The 9,592-nt window shown below is 57.2% G+C and overlaps 1 long non-coding RNA gene across 12 annotated transcripts in view; it reads right to left on the reverse strand.

Moving 5' to 3' along the window:
- The window catches only part of LOC114485539 (uncharacterized), a 24,443-nt gene extending 15,099 nt beyond the window's left edge, over positions 1 to 9,344 (reverse strand). For 5 of the 12 annotated variants that reach the window (XR_008616882.1, XR_008616887.1, XR_008616889.1 and 2 more), the window contains exons 1-2: positions 2,666 to 3,814; positions 29 to 1,675 (exon numbers count right to left, since the gene is read on the reverse strand). This is a non-coding gene — a long non-coding RNA (uncharacterized lncRNA). Of the gene's footprint in view, positions 1 to 28; positions 1,676 to 2,665; positions 7,194 to 7,892 lie in introns of those variants that run through there. The other 7 variants (XR_008616890.1, XR_008616888.1, XR_008616883.1 and 4 more) reach the window with 7 other exon arrangements.
- Between the last annotated feature and the right edge of the window lie 248 nt (positions 9,345 to 9,592).

Raw genomic sequence — 9,592 nt, forward strand, 5'->3', positions numbered from 1 at the left:
AGCCTCTCTCCTCCTCTCCCCCTCTCACCCCGCACACACTTCTCTCTTTTCCCTTTCCTCTTCCAGAACCTTGAGGGTGCCAGCTCCAGGTCTTGAAACTGTCACTGTCTTTTCCAAGCTTGATCCCCGTGGAGCTGAGCGGCCTGTTCCGGTCCATGATGGCTTGCGGTTTCAATCCCTAACTCTCCGAGCCTGTGGCTGCATCAGGCCCTAACCTGCAACCCGATCGCAGAAATCAACGTGTCCCCACGGGACCTAATTGTGACAGGAGTCCCGCGGGTCCCTGGGCTCCCTCCCGGGCTTAACTCCTCTCCGAGCTGCTCAGGGAAGTCACCCGAACTATTTTTCACCGATCCTTAGAAGCTGGTGCGCGAGATTGGGGAATAAACTGAGGGCAAAGGAAGTCTGCAAACCGACCTCTGTTTGGGGGAGATCGTGTGCTCTGGGAGCTGAGTGTTAAAGGATGTGGGTGCATTGGAGACAGCGCTTGCTACAAAGATTAATCCGTCAACTCTGCTCAAAGCCCAGCCTCGACCTGGATTCCTTCTCCTATTTGGCCCCGGGCGCTGGCCTGGGTGGCTGCCGGACTCTGCACTCAGGGCCTGTGACCCCCAGTGGCTGGAGGGACCAGGCTGTGGAGGGAGGGGCCGGCGAGGTCGCGACGAGTGTGTCCCGGACTCGGGCTGGCTCCAGACCGTTTCTTCCCACCTGGGAGCTGGCGGTTTCTGCTGAGTTTTTTAAAAAAACATACAGAGCTGTCTTTCTGTCTGATCTTGTTAGAAGTTGCCATCCCCTTCTCTCTGGGGCCGCCTTCACCTTTGTGACTGGGTTTGGGCCCCTGATCTTCCTGTAGGAAGGGTTACAGCTCGATTCACCAGAGTCTCGCCGTTGGTGGTGGTGGTGAGTGTCACGTGCCCAGAAAAGCGGGGTCCTGGGCCTGCCGTGGCCCCGCAGCCCCGGGCGGGTCGGCGGGCGCTGGCTCGGAAACCCAGGAGACAAGGGGTGGAAATCTGGCAGCGCGGCCCCGCTGGGGCTCACGGCGCCCCTTCAGGACGCCCTGCCAGAGCCGTCCCCGCTCCGTCCCGGGGCCCTGGGCAGGCCTGGAGAGGCTGGGAGCAGGCTTAGAGGAGACAGAGCTCCGGTCTTGACCTGAACGTGCGTTAGCCTTGCAGCCTCGGTCAGGGTAGGCCCCTCTCTGGGCCCACGTTCCCTCCTCTGTAAACTGGAGCTCATAGGCTCTCCTTCTGGAGGGTGATTGCGGAGATCGGATGGGAGCCTCTGCGCACTTCCTAAGCCGGGATCTCGTCGACGGTTGCAGCAAGGGCCCGGTAACGGACTCTCGGCTTAGAGAGCGCAAGGGAGGAAGCGGCAGGAAGCAGTGAATGGCGGCGAGGAAACGGCAAAAATATCAGCAGAACAAATGCAGGAACTGACCCTTAACCTCGAGCCTTAGGTATAGTGTCTGTTTGCAGGAGGGATGCAAGCAGAAACAGCTGGCTTTTGGAGCCCCCGGAGGCGTCAGGAAAACCCGCTTCTGAGAGCAGGGCAGCGCTGCCTACAGCAGTTAGGGATGAGGGCGCTTGACTCCTCCGTCAAAGGTCTCAAGGCCCTCGTAGGGGAGATGGCAGCCGCCTCCTGCATATAGTGTTCGTGACTGGACTCCTCCTTTCTTTCTCTGAGACAGAGAGCAGTTTTCTCAGTTTAGAACCTGGAGCTGATGGCTGGGAGTGACAGGGTTCTTGAAACATTTTTCTCGCCCTCGATGGGACATCTGTCCCCATCTCAACTCACAGCCTCCCCTAGAAGCGTCCAGCCCTCTTGGAATTTCTCGGTACAATTCCAACCATCCCAGCTGTCGCTTCCAAGCACCACTATTTTTGCTAACAAGGGTCCGAGTGCCTGCGGACCTCTTTCACGTTGAGTCCACACCCTTGTGCTGGTTACGCAGTGGCCCTGAGCAGGCCTGCAGAGCAGTGTGTGTGTCTGTGTGTGTGTGTGTGCGTGTGCGTGCGTGTCTGTTGGGGTGAGGGTGTTGACCCAGCTCCAGGCCCCAGCATCACCCTCACCCTGTTCTGTTCCCATCTAAGAAGGTAGCTTCGGGGCTTCAAGGTAGCTTGGAGGAGAGAGATTTTGCCTTGAAAAGCATTTCCTGTCCATTAGTGAAATCTCTCTACTCTCCCTCTTTCTCCCTCAGACCCAGTGTAGCTTTTTTCAACTGATCTCAACCAGGAAGGCTGAGTTTTAAGTCTACTCATTTATTTTCAGACAGATTCCTTTATGGATGCCTCCTAGTGGTTTAGAGGAGGCGCGTTCTTGCTAAAGCACTGTCTCTGGGCAGGGTGTGGGTATCCGTCTGAAAAGAGGTGACGGGGTAAAAGCGTGGGCATGGCTGTGTGTTAATCATCTTCCTTCCCCTTTCCCTTCCGCAAGGCTCTAATTTTGTATCAGAACGAAGATAGAAGAGGGCGTGGCAGACACACACACGCGCAGCGTGTCTTCTCTTGAACATTTTCTAGCACAGCGCTGCTATTTTTAAAGGGCACATGGATCTCTGCGGTAGCTGAACAATGCAGGGAGCTATTTGTGCCTCTAGTCCCGGCTTAACACAGACAGGCCTGCCTGGGATGCCAGCGTTTTCACCTCCAAGGGGAAAGTACGTGCTCACCCACAAATGCTTGCCTGGGCCGGGGGAGAGCTCCAGCTGCAGGGGAGTTAGCTGCATATGCTCCGGCTGGGAGGAGTCTTCTCTTGGCAAACGGGAGGCCACGGAGGGTCACTGGGCCCCGCTGCAGTCTCCTGATGACAATTAGGAAAAGGAAGCAGGATGCAACCCACAGGATGGAGGTCCTGGGGGAGCCTGACATCAGTCAGCTTTTGCTCCCGTCCTGTTTCCTGCTTTCCCCTCCCATCCCAGCCTCTCTGCCTCACTCTGAGTGACAGTGTCTTAGAATAGACCGTCTCTCTCGCTTCCCATTGTTTGACATCCCATCAGAAAAGCACGGGGGAATTGTGTTAGTCTGTTCGGGCTGCCGGGACAAAACACCCTGGACTGGGAGGCTTGAACTGGGGACATTCTTTTGTCAGTTACTGCAGGCTGGAAATCCAAGGTCAAGTGTTGATGTCTGCAGCAGGCTCCCTCCTGGGCTTGCAGACCGCTGCCTTCTTGCTGTGTCTCTCACGGCCTTTTCCCCGTGCAGGTGTCCCCCCCCCCGGCATCCGTGCCTCTTCTCACGAGAACACCAGGCCACCCTTATGACCTCATTCAACCTTCATCACTGCCTTAAAGGTCCCACGTCCACACACAGTCACACTGGAGATTAGGGCTTCGGCATAGGAATTTGGGGGGACACTATGCAGTCCAGGCAGGGGTGTTCCTGAACTCACACGTGGACACAGCACAGCCCGCAGATGCCCCCTGCCCCCTGCGTGAATGCGGGCACGCTCCCACGGAGGCCCTAGCACACCACGACAGAGGCACCCGGGCCCAGGGACAGGGCCTGCACTTACACAGGCTGAGGCGACCAGCGGGGGGCACACGTGGTAGGGCGTCCGGGGACGCCAGCACTGGGCGGGACCCAGAAAGGGCACCTTTGCCCTTTAACCGGAACCCTGAATGGCCTGGAGGTTGGGTGTGGAGCCAGCGAGCAGATGTTCCCGGGCCGGACCGAGCCGGGGACAGGAAGGATCAGAGCCAGGCCGAGCCAACCCTGGGCCTCGCCCCTGCCTCCTCCCAGGGGCTCCGTGTGTCCTGAACGGGCAGCCGAAACCCTGAGGGAGGGGACGCCCTCCGCCAGCCTCAGGTCTGGGCCCCCCGCCAAGTCAACGTGGGCAGCCCCATCCCTGAAGGCACCAGCTCTGCGGGTACCGGGGGCGCCCGGGGAAGCCTGCCTCGCGCCCTCCCCATGCGGGAGGGGAGCCTGGAGGTCAGCCGCCCCGCCCCACCGCCGCCGTCGGGGATCCGAGGAGAAGCCAGCGAGAGGCGCTGCCTGGAGCCTGTGGTCAGACAATCACCCGGCCTCGCCCTGCAGAGCTGCTGCCCCTGGGGGGAAGGGATCAGACGGGAAGAAATAGAGTCCCGCCCCCCTCCCACCCTACCGGGCGGGGTACCCCTCAAGGCTGGGGCTCAAGAGAAACGCCTGGCCTGCGTTCCCGCTGACGGCCAGCAGGGGGCGGTTCCCGTTTGCCTGAGGGCGGACGGGCAGGGAGGTTGCTGGTCATCACATCATCTCCTGCAGGGAAAACGGTGAAATAGTGCAGCACATTGGAACAGCCGTCTTCGGCACAGAGTCTTAAATTCTCCCGTAAGTCTCTGAGAATCTCAGGATGCTGCGGAGGCTTCCGTTCCCCAATTCTTCTGGTTTTCTCCCAGCGCCCACCTCTTGCATTTCCAAAGCTGGAGTCGAGCGGAGCCCGCGTTCTCGCTCAGAGTAAACGCCGAAGTCCTCCTGAAGGCCGCAAAGCACTGTCCTGGAGCGCCTCTGAGCACACCCAGGGCCCCCGGGCCGCCCCCACTCCAGACCCTGGGTCTCTGCCGCGCCCGAGCGGCAGGTGTGCACCGTCCCAGGGCCTGTGCGCCTGCTGAGTCCTCTCCGGGGAGCCCCCAGGCCCGGGTGTCCACACGGCCTCCCCCTCCACTCCCTCGGCTTGCGTTCAAGGGTCCGCTTCTCAGCGGCGCCCCGGCCGCCTGTCTGAACTCTCACTCAGGCTTCCGCACCCCCAGCTCCTCGGCAGCACCTCCCGCACCTGACATCTCTGCATTTTCCGTATTTACCGTGAGTCTTTTCCCCATCAGATTCTAAGCTCCACGTCTGGCTGGTTCCTCGCAGCCTCTCCAGGGCCCAGAACCGTGGCTAGCAGATGCATAAACAGTTGTTGAATAAGAATGCGTCCTTTTACACGAAAAGCCCATTCCTCTCTGTGATGGATGCAGAAGGCCAACGTTGTTAGAAGGACTGCCCTGTCGACTGGGATTGTTACTGAAGGGGGGTCTGGGCGCCCACCACTCAAAAGCCAATAAGGCAGCAAGGCTGGTGAAAAGGAGAGTTTGCTTTATTTTGGAGGCCGGTAACTGGGCAGGGGAAGGGGACAGGGGCGGACCCCTGTCCAAAGGCCAGCTCCCCTCCACACACCCCCTGACAATCAGGGGGCAAGAGCTTTTATAGACGGAGAGAGGGGGCTCCATGCAGAAACAGCACGGTCAGCCCTGACGGTCATCTAGACATTGGTCACGCGGTGGTCTGACCAGAGTCAGCTTGATCGTTTAAGTACAGTTAGTCTTCAGTTCCAGGCTTGCTTTGTCCCCATTTCTTGGAGGCCAGCTCTTGGAACTGTGGCAGCTTCTGTCACGGCTACAGTCCGGTCATCGTGTGGTTAACTTCTCCCACCTGGCGGGGTTTCAGTACCTACAGGACAGCTCACAGGACATGGCTCAGAATACATGGTTCCTCCTTGAGAAGGAGCTACAGGGCCTTGACTCTGCTTAAGGACTCAACTAGCATTATTTGGTCTCATTTGAGTGCTTTCCTTTGTTTGTGCATCTTCTCCCTTCTCTGATTAAACTCATTCTTTGGCCAAAATTTGCCCACAGACAAACGGCAGGCAGAGGACGTGGGGGAAGGACTGTAGGGTCCTGCTCCGTTTCAGGATGACCTTGGGAACTCCTTGCCTCCAGGGTGGACGGTGGCTCCCCAGCGATGGAGCTCGTGCAGACCTTGGAAAAATCAAGATGTGCAGAAGTACAGTGCTTTCCATTTGTCTACGTATCAACCTGGTTCCTGTTTCCAGATCCCATCCTGCTGGGACGATGGAAACTCCCCCTTTCTTTTCCCGGAGGCTGTGGCTTATATCACCCAAGTTCCAGGGGGCTGACATTCCACCACGGAGCCAGGTGGCGGGTAGCATCTGGCCAAACTGTCACCTGCTCACATCAGCACCCCCTAGAATGTCCCGCATCTCATCTCGGCCTTCGCCCTTGGTCCACGCAGGTGGTGCGGTGAGACGCTTCGTTCCCCTTCACGAGCCCCGGCGTCCTGGGGGCTGTGCTGGCTGCACAGCACTCAAGGTCACAGGGGCAAGGTGCTTCTCCTCCTTCATGCCGGATGAGCGTGACAAAGGCCCAGGGTTGACCCACTGCACGGACCGCTGTTCTGCTCCCAAGGGCTCTGCCTGGGAAGCAGGGGGCAGGATGTCGCCCAGCTCTCTGAGACCTGCCGGGGCCTGATAATCTCGTAACTTGTCCTCTATAAAATCAGAGTTTTCTCTGGCTCGTGGCAGGAGAAGTCACAGAGATTCAAAGCACAAAGAGGAGTCCGCGTACGCCGTTGGTTTTGAAGATGAAGGAGCTGAGAGACCCCTCAGTGCCCGGCTGCCAGGACCCGGATCCAGCCAACGACCTGAAAGAACTCAGGGTGGATCCTTCCCAGAGGCCCCAGGAAGAGCCCGCCTGAGCAACACCGACATCTCAGCTTGGAGACCTTGAGCACAGCTCCCAGGGGGACCACGGGACGTCTGCCCTGCAGGACTGGGAGTCTGTGAATGGCGGTTGTATGAAGCCCCTAAGCCTGTGATGACCTGTGACACAGCAACAGAAAATGAATATGGGGACAAAAGTCTCCGTGCCTGACGCTGAGAAGGCACTTAGCGAATTCCACGTGATTTCCTCTCCTCTTTGCTTCTTGAGGTTTTGTAGACAGACCGTGTGCTGGAACAGGGCTCCGCAACGGATTCCTCAAATGCATCTCTCAGCCCTTCTCACCACTCGGACGAGGCCGTGTCATTAACCAGGCCCGTGGACCCGAGGTGGAAGTGACGGGTGCCCTTTCTGAGCGGAGGCGATTAAAAGTGGGTGCTTCGTCACCTCTTTCTTCTACTTTGCTGGGGAGCCCGTGCCCCAGACGGTGCAGCTCCCAGAGCCCCAGCTCCACCCACCAGAGCCTGAGTGTCTGCACGGAGCCGAGGGCCTGTCCACCTGGGTCACTCGCGCTTTACGTCTGTCATGGTGGCAGCGAGTCTTGCCCTGGTTAACACACATGCGGTCGCCCTGTGAACGCTGCTGTTAAAGCTTACAAAACAAAGGAGAAGGAATGCCTCATGTCAGAAGTTCCTTTAGATAGCAGCCTCTCCACCGTAGTTAAGTTTTTCTTTATAGGTCACTGCGATGGATCAGGAAGGGAAGGGCGGCCAGAGGAAAGGGTCTGGAAGCATTGCCAAGAGAAAAATCAAACAGTGAAGAGAGAGCCATCACTAAAATAAGTCGGTGGGGAAATATTCGTTCTCTAAAGTCTATCCACAGATGTTTTCCTATAGCCTCGGGCTTCTTCTAAAGAGTCAAGCCCATTTCTGAAAGCTCCAGCATTTCTGGCCCATCGTCACTGTCTGACGGCCTGACCTCTGGCATCAGCGTTGACCTTACCCCGCGAACGTGTTGTTTCCACCTTCTCCCTACAGGTTTCTCTGGCTGCAGCGCTCTCTGGGCCCCTGTGAGCTCCACACAGACAGCGACCGTCTAGGAGATCAACAGGCCAATTCACTCGCTGCCTGAAAGTCTTAGGAAACAGCCAAACCCCACAGCGCGTAAGAATCTGTGCTGTTCCTGCCGTGGACGCTTCCCCCCTTCATCTCAGGGCACAGCTCTCTCTCGCCTACCACCCCTGAATCCTGCTGGCCTCTTTCCTGCTCCCCAGACAGACCTCGGGGTGTGCGTGCGGTTCCCTCCGCCGGGGGGTTGGGGGCCTAATGCCTTCTGCCTAAATCCTCCCTTAGGCGCTGAAATGGTCCCGCTCCTGGGAGGCCAGCCCCGCTGTGGTACGGCCGCCCTGAGACGCTGTCGGTTTCGGCCTCTGATCTGTTTCTCTCTAGTCACCCTGGCAGTTCAGAGTACTTTGCTTGCTTACCTGTTTTTTTCTTCCTCCATCAGAATGTCAGCTCCGCGGGAGGTTCAGGACGCCGAAGGGTCTGAGGTTTTCCCCTCCTCGCTAGCTAACTGCTAGCCTGCCCCAGCTGAGTGGATGCTGCCAGAAGACATGAGACTCCCGGGTCAGAGACACAGACGCAGCGGCTCTGGCGGCAGCAGCAGCTTCAGGCTTGCCCCTCAGCTCCCCTCGTCCGCCAGGTTCAGGTGGACGCGGCACAGGCGGGGCTGGCCTCACAGCTCAGGAGCCCTGTGCCTAAGGGACCCCAATCATTTATCACGGGCTGCAAGCACACCTGACCTTGGCCTTGGAGACAGTCATCTTTATCACACGGGATAGTACAAACCGCCCTTTTCTCTAAAGGGAGGTGCTATCTCTATTTTCCGAGCTGTCTGCAGCACAAACGTCCTTGAGAAGACGTTGCCTCTGCTGGCAGGGGTACAGAGATGTGAGAGACCACGGAGAGCCGTCTCCCTGCAGAGGGCAGAGCTCCCGAAAACGCTGGTCGCTGCTCGGGCCACTCTCAGCTGTCAGCCGCAGAAATGAAGCCACCGGGGCTGCGTCAGCCCAGCGGAACTGGTGCCATTTTCAGTAACACTGAAGAGTCATACAGGCTAGCGGCAGTCGCATGAAATAGCACCTTCTTTATTGCTTTCCAGCATCTTGGAATTCCATTCTGGAATTTGTCTTGGCTTGCTGCTGCCTGGAGAATGAGATAAAGTACTGTTTATATCTGACATAGACATGATGGGACAGAGTTGTCTCCGGGAGATGCTTGAGTATTCTGGTAGAAAATCATAATTTTCAAGATGACTTTTGTTTAGGAAACTCCAAGATTAAGACAGACACTGTATAAGGAGGGAGGGTGAGCGTCCACAAAAGGAAATAACTGGGTGAGTGTTTGCGGGGGGCCGTGGCTACGAGTAGAAATGGTGTTTATCTCTGCTGTCTGTAAACACTCAGAACCTGGGGTGTCTTCCTGCGGAGGTCATCGGGCATGAGACCAGAGGCTGACTGCAGAACTCTTCCAGACGCCACAAGTCCTACACCTAATCAACCACGAAGGCTGATCTCATGTTCCTTCCTGTCCCATCCCCGTGGCCCCTACTCAATTCGGACCATCTCAGACCACCATTGCATCATTTCTTCAGCCTTCTGGTAGGTTCCCCCGCATCCAATCCACACCTCTGCCTTGGAGATCTTTCTAAAATGCAATTCTGATCTTGTCATTCCCCGTCTTGAAACTTTTCAGTGATCTCCTCCTGCCGTAAGGATAAAGCTCTCACTGAAAAGCGCTCATGAGACGCTCCCTCTTGCGTGACTTCTCCCCCCCACCTCATTCGGACTGTCTCTCCCCCTCATCCTCGTTGTTTCAGCCGCAATACAAGTGTTCCCTTGGGCAAGAATGCCTTCTCCGCCATTCTTGGGAAATGTATGTTTTTCAGAATCCCAAGAAGAATCAGTCGAGGAATCAGGAAATGATCATCTTACAAGAATTAAGGCTTAACCATCAACATAGGAATGTCACCAGTTTGGAAGCATCCACTACTACCAAGAGGAAAGTGAGAGCAGGAAACGCTGACATGTAGAATCCAAAGTCAGAGTCACGTCGCTGGGGACCGGGACGAGAGCGAGAGCAGGGGAGACATGGTGCAAATCGATCGGTCTTGCTGGCAGCTGTG

This window comes from Physeter macrocephalus, unplaced genomic scaffold (assembly GCF_002837175.3).
Source record: "Physeter macrocephalus isolate SW-GA unplaced genomic scaffold, ASM283717v5 random_1334, whole genome shotgun sequence".
Lineage (NCBI taxonomy): Eukaryota > Metazoa > Chordata > Mammalia > Artiodactyla > Physeteridae > Physeter > Physeter macrocephalus.